The 20,632-nt window shown below is 31.9% G+C and overlaps 1 long non-coding RNA gene across 1 annotated transcript in view; it reads right to left on the bottom strand.

The window, feature by feature from the left end:
- Window positions 1-20,632, bottom strand: part of LOC123673768 — a 53,242-nt gene that overhangs the window by 30,555 nt on the left and 2,055 nt on the right. The window contains exons 2-3 of the long non-coding RNA XR_006746543.1: window positions 19,270-19,467; window positions 10,710-10,907 (exon numbers count right to left, since the gene is read on the bottom strand). This is a non-coding gene — a long non-coding RNA (uncharacterized LOC123673768). The remainder of the gene's footprint in view (window positions 1-10,709; window positions 10,908-19,269; window positions 19,468-20,632) is intronic.

Raw genomic sequence — 20,632 nt, 5'->3', positions numbered from 1 at the left:
ATCATAATCATTCACTTGAAAGTGCTCGATACACTAATATGTGAAGAACTACTGATCACAGTGACTGGCAAAGCTGTCCGTGGCGAATCTTATTTCGAATGTAACACATTATACTTCAGGCAGTAAGATGTGATTAAGTTAAATTCTTTTTCTTTCTGATTTATCTTCCAATTGTCTCTGCCCTTTCTAAATTAATTTACAGGGATAATTTTAAATTGCTATTTTCCAATTTTACGAATGAAAACTGCATTTTCTGAATTTTCACTGTCCTTTCTAAATTTATTTGAAGGGATAATTTAAAATTGTTAATTTAATTTTTATGAGTGAAAACTGCATAAATTCCGGACGTAAAAGACAGCTACTGTCAAAAATGATCAACTAAAATCACCGAACGAATCATGCCTAATCAAGCTATAACTACTTAAGAGGTGATATCAAACTATCAAATTATAAGTATGATTCCAAACAAGGCAATTAATGAAAATATGCTGAAACAAAAGTTATATTTTTTGTGCCCCGTCATTTGCAGGTTAGACATTGGAATTCAGTCTAACCGAAAATGAGAGGGCTTTGATGTACCCACTAAAGCTCATCATCTTTTCTTCAAAAGATGTGAAATTGCCCCAAGCTCTCTTGGAAATCGGTGAATATAATAATATATCACTGATTATATTTTTCATATGTTAAAATCAGATATTTTTGTGGTTTCAACTAAAAGCAAAGCTTTATTCCAGACAATCATTCGAGATTTACTGATTATACCTACAACTCATGTTCTGATGAAACAATAGAATCCGCAAATTCCCATAGCTACGCCAAAAAATTAATGTCGAACTCAGTGAAATGTCATTGAATCATCAAAATGCATTGCTTTGGTTATAGTTATTGAAATTATTCATTATATAATCGTAACGAATACCACTCGAGCATAGACAATATATTTCGATTATGCGAACCTCTTCAGTGTGCAATCGAATATTGCCTATGCTCTTGTGGTATTATAACTGATTATACCACTTCCTCATCCATAATACCTTGTTTACATTGAAACATCAAAATTTTACTTTGAATTCGTCATTGTTGACAGCTTGAAGTGCATTATCTATACTATATTAAACTCGTAAGCGCTCCTCCCACCGAAAATCGAACGATTTTGGACCGATTTTGCGGTCGAGTGTTCTCGGCTCTGGGAGAGATACGAGAAAAACTAAAAGTACGGAAAGAAAGAGAAAATGTCGAATTAACTAACGCGGATATTCCCGTTTCCCGATTTTTCGGGATTACCCGGGAATGAACGGATAAAGTTTGGGAAATTTCCCGACGAATTTCCAGATTCACGTCGACGTGAACGACCAATAGGAAAATACTACGATGTCCTTGGGTAGCAACGGGCCTAGCAACATCCGCGGCAATTGACGTTTCTAGAATATTTCTAATTGTCGATCGAACCGGAAATAATGATCAATTCAGTTAATTATATCGATTCAATTACAGAAATTCCATATTTGACTAAAATATCGATACTAAATATGCCCCGATGGATGCTTTTCGAATTTTAGAAGCTGCAATAAGTCAATACTTGGACAGAAGACGACAAATGTCAAAATTTATTCATGCCGTGAAATATTGAAATTTGGACGCATCGAGAGGAAATATGCAAGAAAAGATGTTCAGATACGATTTATATCCCTTTTTCCATGTATATTTGATGATATTTTCGAAAGAAATCGTTTTTAGTCCGTGGGAAGCTTGGTTTGCCAGAAGCCTCTACCAGGAGTCAGTTGGTTATTTGAGAAGTTTTTAACGAGAAATTTGAGGAAATAATAGACTACAACTGTATGTACCGCCCTTTTATGATGGTATTTTTACGTTTTGTTGAGATTTTCATGGAAATTCGTCAAATTTTGAAGCATTCCGTTTCATGTGAATTGTCAAGGACATACGTAAATATATCATTTTGAACAAATATCAGCATTTTAAGGCAAGGAAATCGGTAGGTAGAGATATTTTAATTCGATTACCTTTATATTTAACAATTTTTTAAACGAAATTCATGAAAATTCATCAACTTATAGAATCTCTGTCACCAGTTATTTTGACATTATTCCTATAAGAAGCACAAATGCACCTAATTAAGTAAAGGCGTTGTGTCCGGGTGGTTAGGGATACGGACCGTCGTGGAGTGGTATCTACGCGCTGGAAGTTCAAATCTCAGCCAGTCGATATATTTTTTTTTATTTTTCTTCCAGTTATTAATTCTTTTATTATTTGGCGGTGAATGCTTTGGAATAATGAAATGGATCAAAGTTTTTTTAGTCAACTGTGTGAATGATTCTATTTAATAATCTATTCGAAATATTCTGACGTTTAAACCAATTCTGTGCTTATTCATAAAATCGTCGAAATCATTAATGAAACGTCAGATGATATTTTAATGGAAATGTTGAAATTTGGACGAATCGAGAGGAAATATTCAAGAAAAGATAATTCAGATACGATTTCTATCCTTTTTTCCATGAATATTTGATGATATTTTCAAGAGGAATCGTTTTGTGTCAGTGGAAAGCTTGGTTTGACAGAAGTCGCTAGGTACAGGAGTCATTTGGATATTTGAGGAGTTTTGAACGAGATATTCAAGAGAATAATAGACTGGAACTATATGTACCGCCCTTTTATGATGGTATTTTTCCGTTATACGTGCTAGATTAACGTTTATACAGAGTGTACTATTTCCGAGATGTCTCTGGAGAACTGAAGACTTTTCGTATAGTTGACATGTTAGCTCTATAGGTTATCATTTCATTGCATAATTCTTGAAGGTATACAGGTAGGGATTGACGATTATATACAGGGTGTATTATTTTCGAGTGGCAATTAGAAGTTCAGGTATTCTTTCTCATGGAGGAAATCATTGAGGAAATATTTAATAATTGATTAACAATTCTACAGGGAGTAAAAATTCGGCATACCAATTCGATATTTGTGAAAAATTAGACTCAATAAAATCTGAAAACTAGATTAATAGTTTCGTGTTAGTCGACTTTTAGATAATTCGTGAAGATATGCAGTACCCATATATTTAAAATTTTTACAGGGTGAGGAATTCAGTGGTCTTTTTAAAATAATAGGGATTCCCTCCTTCCCATCTTATACAGGGTGTACAATTTTCAAGCGCCAATTATACATTTCTGGAAAATCGAGACCTTATGAAATCTGAAAATTGGAATATGAGCTTTAGATTTGTTTTCTCTTGCATAATTTGCGAAGATATACGTGCGATGAATATTTTTTATACAGAGTCCACAATTTTCGACCTCCAATTGGACGACTCTGGAGAACTGAAACCTGTTGAAATCTGATAGTTGAGATCTTAGATCCAGGATATTTTTTTTTTGCATAATTGTTGAAGATATACAGTAAGCGACTGACGATCATATACAGGTTGTATTATTTTCGAGTACCAATTAGATTTTTATGCAGAAATGTGAAATATTGAACCATCGAATTATAAGCTTCAGGTTTTTTTTTCATTTATATACAGGATGTTTCATGTAAATATACAGTTTATAAAGGGTCGAGTTGATTGTCACTTGATAGGAATTATTCGATATTATTCCCATCCTCAAATTACATACAAGATGCGGGTTACTCACACGTATATTCATGAATCCTTAGTATCTCGCTTTATCTCAGTGCGATATCGATTTTACAGGAGATATGGAAGTATTTATGAATGAATTAAAATATGGATCTATGGGCTATATTGATCAACCTAAAAGGTAGATCTATGGGCTATGATGATCTACCTACAAGGTAGATCTATGGGCAACATTGATCTACCTACAAGGTAGATCTATGGACAACATTGATCTACCTATTAGGTAGATCTACAGGATATATTGATCTACCTACAAGGTAGATAAGGGCGCGTACTAGTATACTATATTAAACTCGTAAGCGCTCCTCCCACCGAAAATCGAACGATTTTGGACCGATTTTGCGGTCGAGTGTTCTCGGCTCTGGGAGCGATACGAGAAAAACTAAAAGTACGGGAAGAAAGAGAAAATGTCGAATTAACTCCCGCGGATATTCCCGTTTCCCGATTTTTCGGGATTACCTGGGAATGAACGGATAAAGTTTGGGAAATTTCCCGACGAATTTCCAGATTCACGTCGACGTGAACGACCAATAGGAAAATACTACGATGTCCTTGGGTAGCAACGGGCCTAGCAACGTCCGCGGCAATTGACGTTTCTAGAATATTTAGGTTTTATATTATTTTTACTGTGTCCATTAGAGGGCTCTTGATGAATAGAACTATTTGAAATATGAATAACTGTATAATAAAATCAAGGATCAATCTAATAATCTATTCAAAATATTCTGACGTTTTAACCAATTCTGTGCTCATTCATGAAATCGTCGAAATACAGAATGAAAATGGGAAACGTCAGATGATATTTTAATGGAAATGTTGAAATTTGGACGAATCGAGAGGAAATATGCAAGAAAAGATGAATCAGATGCGATTTATATCCCTTTTTCCATGTATATTTTATGATATTTTCAAGCGGAATCGTTTTGTGTCAGTGGAAAGCTTGGTTTGCCAGAAGCCTCTACAGGAGTCATTTGGTTATTTGAAAAGTTTTTAACGAGAAATTTGAGGAAATAATAGACTACACCTGCATGTACCGCCCTTTTATGATGGTATTTTTGCGTTTTGTTGATATTTTCATGGAAATTGGTCAAATCTTGAAGCATTCCGTTTCATGTGAATTGTCAAGGTAAATATATCATTTTGGAAAGATATCAGCATTTGAGGCGAAGAAAACTGGTAGGTAGAGATATTTTAATTCGATTTCCTTTATATTTAACGATTTTTTAAACGAAATTCATGAAAATTCATCAATTTATAGAATCTCTGTCACCAGTTATTTTGACATTATTCCTATAAGAAGCACAAATGCACCTAATTATGCAAAGGCATTTTGGCCGGGTCGTTAGGGATGCGGTCGTAAAATCTGAGGTCTCTTTTGGGATGCGAGTTCAAATCTTGCAGCAGGTGTTAATTTTTTTTTTCTTAATTTTTCGCCAGTTATTAATTTTTATATTATTTGGCGGTGAATGCTTCGGATTATTGAAATGGATCAATTTTTTGTTTAGTCTATTGTGTGAATGATTTCGTAGTATACACATATAATTATGTTTTTCCGATTTTCAAAGTACATATGAGAATAACGATTATACATTGTTTTTTTTTCAAGTTGCCTATTGGAGGTTTTTCGATAAATTGACCATATTATACAGGGTGTACAATTTTCGAGCGCCAATTATGCTTTTCTGTAAAATTGAAAACTTATGAAATCTGAAAATTGAAATTTCAAGTTAGATTTCTCTCACATAATTTGCGAAGATATACGTGCGATGAATAACGTTTATACAGAGTGTACAATTTCCGAGATGTCTCTGGAGAACTGAAAACTTTTCTTATAGTTGTCATGTTAGCTCTATAGGTTATCATTCAATTGCATAATTCTTGAAGGTATACAGGTGGGGATTGACGATTATATACAGGGTGTACAATTTTCGAGCGCCAATTATACATTTCTGGAAAATCGAGACCTTATGAAATCTGGAAATTGGAATAAGAGCTTTAGATTTGTTTTCTCTTGCATAATTTGCGAAGATATACGTGCGATGAATATTTTTTATACAGTGCGATATCGATTTTACAGGAGATATGGAAGTATTTATGAATGAATTAAAATATGGATCTATGGGCTATATTGATCAACCTAAAAGGTAGATCTATGGGCTATGATGATCTACCTACAAGGTAGATCTATGGACAACATTGATCTACCTACAAGGTAGATCTGTGGGCAACATTGATCTACCTACAAGGTAGATCTATGGACAACATTGATCTACCTATTAGGTAGATCTACAGGATATATTGATCTACCTACAAGGTAGATCTATGGGCGTACTAGTCTATACTATATTAAACTCGTAAGCGCTCCTCCCACCGAAAATCGAACGATTTTGGACCGATTTTGCGGTCGAGTGTTCTCGGCTCTGGGAGAGATACGAGAAAAACTAAAAGTACGGAAAGAAAGAGAAAATGTCGAATTAACTAACGCGGATATTCCCGTTTCCCGATTTTTCGGGATTACCTGGGAATGAACGGATAAAGTTTGGGAAATTTCCCGACGAATTTCCAGATTCACGTCGACGTGAACGACCAATAGGAAAATAGTACGATGTCCTTGGGTAGCAACGGGCCTAGCAACGTCCGCGGCAATTGACGTTTCTAGAATATTTAGGTTTTATATTATTTTTACTGTGTCCATTAGAGGGCTCTTGATGAATAGAACTATTTGAAATATGAATAACTGTATAATAAAATCAAGGATCAATCTAATAATCTATTCAAAATATTCTGACGTTTTAACCAATTCTGTGCTCATTCATGAAATCGTCGAAATACAGAATGAAAATGGGAAACGTCAGATGATATTTTAATGGAAATGTTGAAATTTGGACGAATCGAGAGGAAATATGCAAGAAAAGATGAATCAGATGCGATTTATATCCCTTTTTCCATGTATATTTTATGATATTTTCAAGCGGAATCGTTTTGTGTCAGTGGAAAGCTTGGTTTGCCAGAAGCCTCTACAGGAGTCATTTGGTTATTTGAAAAGTTTTTAACGAGAAATTTGAGGAAATAATAGACTACACCTGTATGTACCGCCCTTTTATGATGGTATTTTTGCGTTTTGTTGATATTTTCATGGAAATTGGTCAAATCTTGAAGCATTCCGTTTCATGTGAATTGTCAAGGTAAATATATCATTTTGGAAAGATATCAGCATTTGAGGCGAAGAAAACTGGTAGGTAGAGATATTTTAATTCGATTTCCTTTATATTTAACGATTTTTTAAACGAAATTCATGAAAATTCATCAATTTATAGAATCTCTGTCACCAGTTATTTTGACATTATTCCTATAAGAAGCATAAATGCACCCAATTATGGAAAGGCATTGTGGCCGGGTCGTTAGGGATGCGGTCGTACAATCAGAGGTCTCTTTTGGGATGCGAGTTCAAATCTTGCAGCAGGTGATAACTTTTTTTTTCTTAATTTTTCGCCAGTTATTAATTTTTATATTATTTGGCGGTGAATGCTTCGGATTATTGAAATGGATCAATTTTTTGTTTAGTCTATTGTGTGAATGATTTCGTAGTATACACATATAATTATGTTTTTCCGATTTTCAAAGTACATATAAAAATAACGATTTTATATTGTTTTTTTTCAAGTTGCCTATTGGAGGTTTTTCGATAAATTGACCATATTATACAGGGTGTACAATTTTCGAGCGCCAATTATGCTTTTCTGTAAAATTGAAAACTTATGAAATCTGAAAATTGAAATTTCAAGTTAGATTTCTCTCACATAATTTGCGAAGATATACGTGCGATGAATAACGTTTATACAGAGTGTACAATTTCCGAGATGTCTCTGGAGAACTGAAAACTTTTCTTATAGTTGTCATGTTAGCTCTATAGGTTATCATTCAATTGCATAATTCTTGAAGGTATACCGTGGGGATTGACGATTATATACAGGGTGTACAATTTTCAAGCGCCGATTATACATTTCTGGAAAATCGAGACCTTATGAAATCTGGAAATTGGAATAAGAGCTTTAGATTTGTTTTCTCTTGCATAATTTGCGAAGATATACGTGCGATGAATATTTTTTATACAGTGCGATATCGGTTTTACAGGAGATATGGAAGTATTTATGAATGAATTAAAATATGGATCTATGGGCTATATTGATCAACCTAAAAGGTAGATCTATGGGCTATGATGATCTACCTACAAGGTAGATCTATGGACAACATTGATCTACCTAAAAGGTAGATCTGTGGGCAACATTGATCTACCTACAAGGTAGATCTATGGACAACATTGATCTACCTATTAGGTAGATCTACAGGATATATTGATCTACCTACAAGGTAGATCTATGGGCGTACTAGTTGAAAAATGAACACAATTATATGAAATAAATTTTTCATTGAGAATATAATTCACCTCCATGTTCTCTATTTCGATCCTACTAATTTTTGATACCTGTCGTCTTTTGTTTTCCATGCTATTCGCTTCGATTTTCATTTATTGGCATTTTTTTGAAAACGAGATGAATTATCATAATTATTCATTTGAAAGGGCTAGATACACTAAAATTTGAAGAACTACTGATTAGAGTGACTAGCAACGCTATCCGTGGCGAATTGTATTTCGAATGTAACACATTACCCTTCAGGCAGTAGGCTGTGGTTATGTCTAATTCCTTTTATTTCTGATTTATCTTCGCATTTTTACTGTCCTTTCTAAATTTATTCGAAGGAATAATTTAACATTGTTAATTTAATTTTTAGGAGTGAAAACTGCTCAAATTCCGTAAGAGAAAGCTACTAAAATCACTGAACGAATCATGCCTAATCAAGCTACAACTACTTAAGAGGTGCTATCAAACTATCAAATTATAAGTATGATTCCAAACTAGGCAATATATGCAAATATGCTGAAATAAAAGTTATATTTTTTGTTCGCTTTCATTTATGGATTAGTCATTGGAATACAGTCTAATCATAAATGATGGCGACTTGATGTACCCACTAAAGCTCGTCGTCTTCACTTCAAAAGATGTGAAATTGGTCAAAACTCTCTTGGAAATAAATGAATATGATACAATATTACTGATAATATTTAAACTAGCCAATGAAAACAGTAGGCATAGTCTGAACTGAATGATCAAGGTACTCTGTATACACCGAAGTTCGAACGAAATTTTCACAATAAAATGAAAAAATTATATGAAACTGACGTGAATGGACTCATTATTCATGTGAGAAGCGTTTAAAGAACAGGTTAAACCATAAATTCACAAAAGACAATGACGCATCCAGAGATTGAAGGTCATTCATTTCAGATAAGATACAATAGATATGTATAAGTTTATATTATGAACCATTATTCGAAATCTTCGATTGATGTCACCCTAATAGAAAATGGTTAGTCAAACAAAAATTATTCAATAAACGTTGACAATTAAAATATATGTTCAATTTTCATTACTGTTTTGGCAATGAGAGTTTGTACCAGCCGTTCACTGTCTAGGCATCAAAAAGTCTAAACAGATTTAACGGCTGGGCAATGCTGTTCTCACAGAAGCCTATTTTATTCATACTTAAACGTGAAAAACGTACAGGCTGCGTGAAATTCTTGATTTTTTATGGTAACAAAAATTGGTAAATTATATATTTCTGCAATTATATGAAATAAATTAGTCATTAAGAATAATTCACCCCCTCTCCTAGATTCCCTATGTTCTCTGTTTTAAGCCTGCTAATTTTTAATACCTATCTCCTCTTATCGGTATTATTCGCTTTGATATTCATTTATTGACATTCATAATCATTCAACTTCAAGACAGACCTCGTATATCTATTATATGGTTCATTTCAAAGAAGATCACTTTGCCAAGTATAATAATATAAAGAAGTAACATGTTCCTTGGCATTCAAACAATACTCATTGAGTACTCAGTAATCATAACACTCAGAACGGAATGCTCTACCCAATAAAAAGCTTACGCTATTTTCACTGAAACGTGATTGAAAGGTGAATTTTGTGGATTATTCATTAAGCAAAATAACAATGTGAACCATCAAAATGAATGATGAATTTTTAAAGAGCTATCTGAAAAAATATGGAACATAGCCATGGAATGTTATTATGTGAAAAGCGATTTTCCAAAATGAAAATTCAGAAAAATCCGACAAAATAAAATGGTAAACACATATTTTTGACCAATGTGTCACATTCGAACTTCCGGTTTTCTTGAGAACGGCTAATTTTTTCACAATTTTTTTTCACAATTCATATACTTGAAATTTTTTCATAAATTCTAAATCCTCAATTGATTCGCAATTCGAATATGTAATTATGATGGTAGTTTTATATTTATTTCAAGAAACTTCATTCAGAATCGCCCTAAGGAAATTCAAAATCAACATTCGAAAAATATATCCTTGTTCTTTATGGTCTATTACTAAGGTTTCTAGAACAAAATACTTTTTGGTCTCAGAAAATGCCTTGAAGTCAGAAAATGGAACTTTTAACTATTTCTGTGAAGAGCATTTTGATATAGGTATATATGTATATTCAAATGTGATCCTTCATATTTTCTGAAATTTTATAACCGAGATATAAAACTTCAAAATTTGACAGTCAAGTATTTATTGAACCATAAAAACATGGATATATTTTTCGAATGTTCATTTTGAAAAAAAATGCTCGAAATGAACATAACAAAAGTATTATATCCACATATTGATAATAATCAACTGAGCATTTAGAAAATGTTATGAGGTATATTGCGCAAGAAGAAATTCAAATATTACATGGAAAAAATGTTATCTATACCGTAATATTTTTGAAAACAAGCCAGAATTTTTTTGGAAACAAGGTTTTTGCGTAATAAATTGCCATGCCTTCGTTCGATAATTTTTTCGATAACATAATATTTGGATAGCCCTAGAAAATTACTTCCGTAAAAAAATAAAATAATATATTTTATTTATAAATAAAGAGCGTACAAGCTTGTGTAAAATATAATGAACGTTCACATACCTTCGTATAAAAGTATCATAATCTTCTGCCTCTTCCAATTTTAGTCTCCATGGATGTTGATTTTGTAATCACAACGTTGAAAATTTTATTCATCAGTCCTCCGTATACAAAAACGGAGAAGCATGTTTAATTTCAATCTTCGTTTTTTCTTCTCAGCGTTGACGTCCATTTTGAGATTGGTTAGTAAAAATTTTCTTCCTGCAAATATTACAATATTCGAATGAATAAGTGGTTCATCTCCTCATCATAATGAATATCATGATGATAAATTAAAACTCTTCATCCATGTAATTCATACGACATTATGCTGTACCTACTTAAGCCTACTATCTTCACATTGAAAAGTGAAAAACGAACCAAGAATTGATGAAAATATTATTTAATAATTAATAATCGGTATTATTCTATGAATTGAAAGACATTAATAGCATTCAGTTTTTACTTATTTTAAAATGTGAGAGGTAATTTGAACTGAGTGTATTTATTCAGAGTATTCCATTTCAAACGTGATGATTTTCTGAGAAGGAATCTTATATGAATGAATATTTTGTTCCTCCTTCTTCACCAGTTCAATCTTTGAATAAATCCTACTAATTCATTATCGATCGATAGTTTGATAATTGGTACTGCCGATTACCAATCTATGAAATGACCCCACCTCAATCTCGCTTTGAAATTTTGTTGTTATTACTGTGGGCGTTTTCAAATTAGATAGAAGGATAGAACAAAGTACTTTAATTTGCCTCAAAACTTGAGTTCATTGCTGAAATAAGTTTTTTTTTGGAAATAGTAAATGTACTTCTTCATTACTGATGGGGATTTTCGATCGATTTCACAATTATTTACATAATTGCTGAGATGATCTCTGATCATCGAATAATTTTCATAGTTGCCTGAATGAAAACTGCTTCATTGTTGGAAATTATTAACTAAAAAATCACCGAATGAACAATGGTTAATAATACTACCATTTCCTTCGAAGCGGTATTGATTAATCAAAATTAATATTTTATTTTGAATAAGAATATTATGGTTAATTTGCTTATATGATATTATAATATTTTGTTCCCGTTCATTCCTATAATACCAGTCCTCGAATATTGACAAGTACATAGGGATGGACGGGTAGGATGCTGTTCCCCACTGAAGCCCACGTTATTCATATTAAGATGTGAAAAACGTACAGGCGTAGTGAAAAAATTTATCGCTTTTAAATTTTGTCAAAAATGAGCAGAGCAGCTTTTTCTCAGATGGTTCAAATTTCGAAGAAATACCAAAATTTGAAGTAGGTGTTGATGGGTAAAACTGAATAGCGCTCGACATAGGCTCAAATGAGTTTTGAGTTTAATAAATTTTTATTTGAGAGGCTTTCTGTCCTGAAGCTCTCGTAAATTTTTTCTTGTAATTGATTGATTTCATTTAAGTATTTCAAATTTTATGAATCAGAAAGTTAGGATCATAAATTCGGTAGCTAAATAAATCTCAACAGGAAATGCTCTACCCACTGAGGCACGTTATTTATACTTAAACGGGAAAATCGTATAGGATGTGTGAAAGCAATTACTGAATTCAAGATACAATTTTCACAATGAGAAGAAAAAAGATACAAGCTGTGTTTTGCTGAGTTCTTGTGACAAACATTTTACGAACGTACTAAGCCATAAAGGCTCCCACAAACCAACGCAGCAGATGCGAATATTTGTGCTGGATGTGAATCTAGATTCTTCTAATTTATTATCGAATGATACTTTGATAATCGGTACTACTGACTATAAAACTAACAATCAATAATCGGTACTTCCGATTATCAAACTATCAATAGAATGATTCTGTCCCAATATTTTATTATAGAATCTCACATATAGGGAATTTTTTGAACGTAAGAGAGTCTATTCGTTTCAAATTCCCAATAAAATTCATATAGAAACACCTCTCATTTTTTTCATCCGAAATTTAGACGAATTCAATTTTCTGTCGAAAAATTTCCTTTCCAATTATATTTTCAAATTCATTTCGTTTTATTTTTGGAAATGAAAACTCAAGAGGTGAGAAAAATTTTTGTATGTTGAGCTTCACTATCGGTAATGAAAATAATGAAAATAAAATCACCGAACAGACTAATCTACACTTTTTTACAAGCTACCATTCAACTAAACCCAACTTGCCCAAACTAGGCATTCTATTCAAGAATGATTCAATCTATACAAGAATGGTTGAAGTTAAATTTTCTGTCCCTCATCACCTACTGACTAGTCATAGAACAACAGTCTAATCAAAATGATGAGGTTATGCTTTTCCCACTAAAGCGCACCGACTTCCACTTTAAAAGATGTGAATTGTACCAGCTTTTGTGGAAATGAATAAGGTAATACATTACTGATAATTTATAAAGTGGCATTGAAAACAGTCTAGTCTAAATGGGCAATACGCTATCCACTGAAGTCCAGAAAAAATTTCCACAATAACATTAAAAAATATGTACAAGCTGTGTGAAAGTGATGGAAATGATCTCATTATTCATATGGCTAGTATTCTAATAACAGGTTAAACTATAAATCTACAAAAAACAGTGTAGCATCCAGAGGTTCAATGTGAGGTTCTCTATAATTTTTCAATAAAACGATAAAATTCAACGAAATGTAATCTTATATCATTTAAATCAATTTCATCAGATCTCGAAAAAATTCTGGCACAATGTATCCTAGTCTCTTAACAATATTTTCAAACTAAGTACCTAACAAGTTGCGGAATAAGTTATATTTGGTCCGAATTCCCAATAAAATTCCCAAGCAGTTATATCCGAGAAAATTTAGGGTTTGTTTTTTTCATTCGGAAAATTTCTTCTCCAATGGTACTTTCAAATTTGAATGGTTAATTATAGTTTTAGGTATGAAAAATACTCAAACTCTGGAGGTAAGAAGAAGCTCTACTGTCGAAAATGATCACCAAAAATCAACACCACCACGATTCATGAAACTTATCAAGTTGTAAGCTACAACTTAATAAGTACCATTGAACTATAAAATATAAAAATATGTTTTCAAACTAAGCAATTTATGTCCCCTATCCTTTTGATAAGTCTTTGAAAGACAGACTTATCAACGGAATAGGGCATTATGATTTACCCAATAAAGCTCGTCGTATTCAATCTGAAAGATGTGAAATTGGTCCAAGCTTTCTTGGAAATTTAATTATATATTACTGATCATTTATAGACTAGCCATTGGAAACAGTTTAGTCTAAATGATAAAGTAACGCTGTATACATCGAAGATCCAACAAAATTTTCACAATAAAATGAAAAAACATAGGAACAGTAATAACAGTATGAAACTGATGTAGATGTTCTCATTATTCATGTAACAAGCGTCATAATAGTCATAATATTTTATCATTAGTTGATAAAATAAGTCGACTCCACCAGATTACGAAAGATGCCATGTACGACAGAATATTTTCATTTCATATTCTTCATCTTGAAAAAAAATGCTTGCAGTAGAGGTTGTTAAAACGAGTTTACATTATGAACCACTATCCAAATGATGTGACCATAAAAAGATGGTTATTCATACTACAATTATTCAATATACGTCAACAATTTAAATCTAAGCTTGATTTTCATTTGACTGTTCTGACAATGAAAGTATGTACCATCCGTTTTCTGACCAGTCATCAAAAAGGAAAAAGACTAGTTGAAGTTAACTATGGAAGAATGCTGTTCTCACAGAAGCCTACTTTATTCATACTTAAACGTGAAAAACGTACAGGCTACGTGAAATTCGCGATTGCTTTTATTTTATGGTCATGAAAATTAATGATATAACGAGGGTTCATTTAAATTCGTGGTCAAGAGTGCTGTAGAGAAATTCGAGTTGATTTTCTGTGAGTGTGGGTAGCGCTTAGCTTGTATCATATCACTAGCTGTTCACATATTTCGAATCTACTCACACTCACAGAAAATCAACTATTATTTCTCCACAACACTCTTGACCACGAATTAAAATGAACGCTCGTTATATCTTTAATTATATGAAAGGAATTAGTCATTGAGAATATAATTCACCTCTATGTAGGTACTGTACTTCCAGCCTACTAGTTTTTTATACCAGTAGCTTTTCCTTTCTGATTTATCTGCAAATTGTCACTGCCCTTTATGAATTTATAAACAGGGATAATATTAAGTTGTTAATTTCATTTTGGAAATGAACACTGCTCAAATTCCGGAAATCTTTAGTGTCAAAAATGATCAACTAAAATCACCGAACGAATTATGCCTAATCAAGCTATTACTACTTAAAAGGTGATATCAAACTATCAAATTATTAGTATGATTCCAAACAAGGCAATTAAGGCAAATATGCTGAAATAAAAGTTATATTTTTTGTACCCTATAATTTAAGGATCAGCCATTGGAATACAGTAGCTACGGCGTATTGATAAGTGAATATACTACTTGAAGACGTGGTATAATCGTTTTGGTGTTTCGCCTCCTGCCATATTCTGATCATTTCCATAGTAACATTCGCCAAAAAAAAAAATGGCAAGTTCAGTCAAATGTCATTGAATTGAATCAAAATGCAGTGCTTTGGTTATAGTTATTGAAATTAATCGTTATATAATCGTAACGAATATCACTCGAGCATACACAATATATTGCGATTATACGAACCTCTTCACTCGACGTAATTCTCGAAACACCATTCGAGCTGAGATCTCGTTATATTTCGCGAACAACGTTTCGTGAATCGGTATATAATCGAATAATGCCTATATTCTTGTGGTATTATAACTGATTATACTACGTCTACTTCCGCATCGATTATACCTTGTTTACATTGAAACGTCAAAATTCAACTTTGAATTCCTCATTATTGGCAGCTTAAAGTGCATTATTGAAAAATGAACGCAATTATATGAAATACATTTGCTATTGACAATATAATTCACCTCCATGTTCTCTACTTCGAGCCTATTAATTTTTTATACCTGCCGCCTTTTTTCAATGCTATTCGCTATCATTTTAATTTATTGACATTCTTTGTTATATTTTTTGTCCCACATAATTTCAGGATGAGACATTGGAATACAGTCTAATCAAAAATTATGTGGCCTTGATGTACCCACTAAAGCTTGTCGTCTTCACTTCAAAAGATGTGAAATTGTTCCAAGCTTTCTTGGAAATAAGTAAATACAATAATATATTACTGATTATTTTTTTCTTATGTCAAAATCAGATATTTTGGTGGTTTCAACTATTAGCAAAGCATTATTCCAGCTAATCATTAGGGATTATGATTGCACAACTCACGTTCTGATGAATCAGTAAATTTCTAAATTTTCATCATTCGAGCTGCGCTCTCGTGAATCGTTGTATAATCGAATTTTGTCTATGCTCTTGTGATATCATAACTGATTACACCACTTCCTCATCAAAAATACCTTGTTTACATTGAAACATCAAAGTTTAACTTTGAGTTCCTCATTATTGACAGCTTAAAGTGCATTATTGAATAATAAACACAATTATATGAAATAAATTTTTCATTGAGAATATAATTCTCTACTTCGAGCCTATTAATTTTTTATACCTGCCGCCTTTTTTCAATGCTATTCGCTTTCATTTTAATTTATTGACATTCTTTGTTATATTTTTTGTACCACATAATTTCAAGATGAGACATTGGAATACAGTCTAATCTAAAATGATGTGGGCTTGATGTACCCACTAAAGCTCATCATCTTTTCTTCAAAAGATGTGAAATTGCCCCAAGCTCTCTTGGAAATCGGTAAATATAATAATATATCACTGATTATATTTTTTATATGTTTATTGAAATTATTCGTTATAATCGTAACGAATACCACTCGAGCATAGACAATATATTTCGATTATGCGAACCTCTTCAGTGTGCAATCGAATATTGCCTATGCTCTTGTGGTATTATAACTGATTATACCACTTCCTCATCCATAATACCTTGTTTACATTGAAACATCAAAATTTTTACTTTGAATTCGTCATTATTGACAGCTTAAAGTGAAAAATTAACACAATTATATGAAATAAATTTTTCATTAAGAATATAATTCACGTCCATGTTCTCTACTTCGAGCCTACTAATTTTTAATACCTGTCACCTTTTTTCCATGTTATTCGCTTTGATTTTCATTTATTGACATTTTTTTGAAAACGAGATGAATTATCATAATTATTCACTTGAAAGGGCTCGATACACTAAAATGTGAAGAACTACTGATTAGAGTGACTAAAAACGCTATCCGTGGCGAATCGTATTTTGAATGTAACACATTACACTTCAGGCAGTAGGCTGTGGTTATGTTTAATTCCTTTTCTTTGTGATTTATCCTCGAATTTTCACTGTCCTTTCTAAATTTATTTAAAGGGATAATTCAAAATTGTTAATTTAATTTTTAGGAGTGAAAACTGCTCAAATTCCGTAAGAGAAAACTACTAAAATCACTGAACGAATCATGCCTAATCAAGCTACAACTACTTAAGAGGTGCTATCAAATTATCAAATTATAAGTGTGATTCCAAACTAGGCAATATATGCAAATATGCTGAAATAAAAGTTATATTTTTTGTTCGCTATCATTTATGAATTAGTCATTGGAATACAGTCTAATCAAAAATGATGGCGACTTGATGTACCCACTACAGCTCGTCGTCTTCACTTCAAAAGATGTGAAATTGGTCAAAACTCTCTTGGAAATAAGTAAATATGATACAATATATTACTGATAATAGTAGGTAGGTAGCAGTAGGTATAGTCTGAATGATCAAGGTACTCTGTATACATCGAAGTTCGAACGAAATTTTCACAATTAAATGAAAAAATTATATGAAACTGACGTGAATGGACAATAGATAGGTATAAGTTTATATTATGAACCATTATTCGAAATCTTCGATTGATGTCACCCTAATAGAAAATGGTTAGTCAAACAAAAATTATTCAATAAACGTTGACAATTAAAATATATGTTTAATTTTCATTACTGTTCTTGCAATGAGAGTTTGTACAAGCCGTTCACTGTCTAGGCATCAAAAAGTCTAAGCAGATTTAACGGCTGGGAAATGTTGTTCTCACAGAAGCCTACTTTATTCATACTTAAACGTGAAAAACGTACAGGCTGCGTGAAATTCTTGATTTTTTATGGTAACAAAAATTGGTAAATTATATATTTCTGCAATTATATGAAATAAATAAGTCATTGAGAATAAAATTCACCCCCTCTCCTAGATTCCCTATGTTCTCTCTTTTAAGCCTGCTAATTTTTAATACCTATCTCCTCTTATCGGTATTATTCCCTTTGATATTCATTTATTGACATTCATAATCATTCAACTTCAAGACAGACCTCCTATATCTATTATATGGTTCATTTCAAAGAAGATCACTTTGCCAAGTATAATAATATATAGAAATAACATGTTCCTTGGCATTCAAACAATACTCATTGAGTACTAAATAATCTTAACACTTAGAACGGAATGCTCTACCCAATAAAAAGCTTACGCTATTTTCACTGAAACGTGATTGAAAGGTGAATTTTGTGGATTATTCATTGAGCAAAATAACAATGTGAACCATCAAAATGAATGATGTATTTTTAAAGAGCTATCTGAAACAATATGGAACATAGCCATGGAATGTTATTATGTGAAAAGCGATTTTCCAAAATGAAAAATCAGAAAAATCCGACAAAATAAAATGGTAAACACATATTTTTGACCAATGTGTCACATTCGAACTTCCGGTTTTCTTGAGAACGGCTAATTTTTTCTGGCACAATTTATATATTATATACTTGAAATTTTTTCATAAATTCTAAATCCTCAATTGATTCTCAATTCGGATATGTAATTATGATGGTAGTTTTATATTTATTTCAAGAAACTTCATTCTGAATCGCCCTAAGGGAATTCAAAATCAACATTCGAAAAATATATACTTGTTCTTTATGGTCTATTACTAAGGTTTCTAGATCAAAATACTTCTTGGTCTCAGAAAATGCCTTGAAGTCAGAAAATGGAACTTTCAACTATTTCTGTGAAGAGCATTTTGATATAGGTATATATGTATATTCAAATGTGATCCTTCATATTTTCTAAAATTTTATAACCGAGATATAAAACTTCAAAATTTGACAGTCAAGTATTTATTGAACCATAAAAAACATGGATATATTTTCCGAATGTTCATTTTGAAAAAAAATGCTCGAAATGAACGTAACAAAAGTATTATATCCACATATTGATAATAATCAACTGAGCATTTAGAAAATGTTATGAGGTATATTGGGCAAGAAGAAATTCAAATATTACATGGAAAAAATGGTATCTATACCGTAATATTTTTGAAAACAAGTCAGATTTTTTTTGGAAACAAGGTTTTTGCGTAATAAATTGCCATGCCTTTGTTCGATAATTTTTTCGGTAACATAATATTTGGATAGCCCTAGAAAATTACTTCCGTAAAAAAAATATAAGTAAAAAACCTACAAGCTTGTGTAAAATATAATGAACGTTTACATACCTTTGTATAAAAGTATCATAATCTTCTGCCTCTTCCAATTTTAGTCTCCATGGATGTTGATTTTGTAATCACATTGTTGAAAATTCTATTTATCAGTCCTCCGTATACAAAAACGGAGAGGCATGTTTACTTTCAATCTTCCTTTTTTCTTCTCAGCGTTGACGTCCATTTGGAGATTGGTTAGTAAAAATTTTCTTCCTGCAAATATTACAATATTCGAATGAATAAGTGGTTCATCTCCTCATCATAATGAATATCATGATAATAAATTAAAACTCTTCATCCATGTAATTCATACGACATTATGCTGTACCTACTTAAGCCTACTATCTTCACATTGAAAAGTGAAAAACGAACCAAGAATTGATGAAAATATTATTTGATAATTAATAATCGGTATTATTCTAAGAATTGAAAGATATTAATAGCATTCAGTATTTACTTATTTCAAAATGTGAGAGGTAATTTGAACCTAGTATATATATTCAGAGTATTCCATTTCAAACGTGATGATTTTCTGAGAAGAAACTTATATGAATGAATATTTTGTTCCTCCTTCTTCACCAGTTCAATCTTTGAATAAATTAAACTTGTATGAAGGAGGAAATTTTTTACCCACCTATGCCACCATCTTTCACATTATTATGTGAAAAACCTTCCAGCTTAAATGGATGTATTGAATGCTTTTGTTGTTTTCAAAAAATAAAATGAATATGCTTATTTTGTACCTAGTTCTAGCCAGTTAAATCTTTGAATAGATTAAACTGTTCTAGAGGAGGCCTATTCTCTACCCACCTATGCCACCATCTTTCACATTAAGATGTGAAAAACGTACCAGCTTAGTTGGATGTACCTATGATTTGCTTTTGTTGTTTTCAAAAATAAAATAAAATTCTGATAAATATCCATTCGGAGTGCTGAAGGACCTCGGTCGATTGCCCTTTGATAACTAGTTATCAATAAAGATCAGTTATTATTATTATTATTATTATTATTATCCATTCGGAGTAAAAAAAGATATACATCTTCTTGAAAGTGAAGTTTTTGTCATTCATATTTCAATACAATCTGATAATATTCAATTATTGTTCATATGCCTTATTTTCGAACTTCACATATCAAAACATGAACCGATAAATTTAGGTGCCTAGTAAAAAAAAAAATTAAATTGAAAAAAGTTCCAGCTTAAAAGTATGAATTGAATGCTTTTGTTGTTTTCAGAAAATAAAATGAATATGCATATATTGTGCCTCGTTCTAGCCGATTAAATCTTTGAACAGATTGAACCATTCTAGAGAGGCCTATTCTCTACCCACCTATGCTACCATCTTTTACATTAAGATGTGAAAAACGTTCCAGCTTA

Source organism: Harmonia axyridis, chromosome 2 (genome assembly GCF_914767665.1).
Source record: "Harmonia axyridis chromosome 2, icHarAxyr1.1, whole genome shotgun sequence".
Classification (NCBI taxonomy): Eukaryota; Metazoa; Arthropoda; class Insecta; order Coleoptera; family Coccinellidae; genus Harmonia; species Harmonia axyridis.
This window is presented reverse-complemented; position numbering and strand designations above follow the sequence as displayed.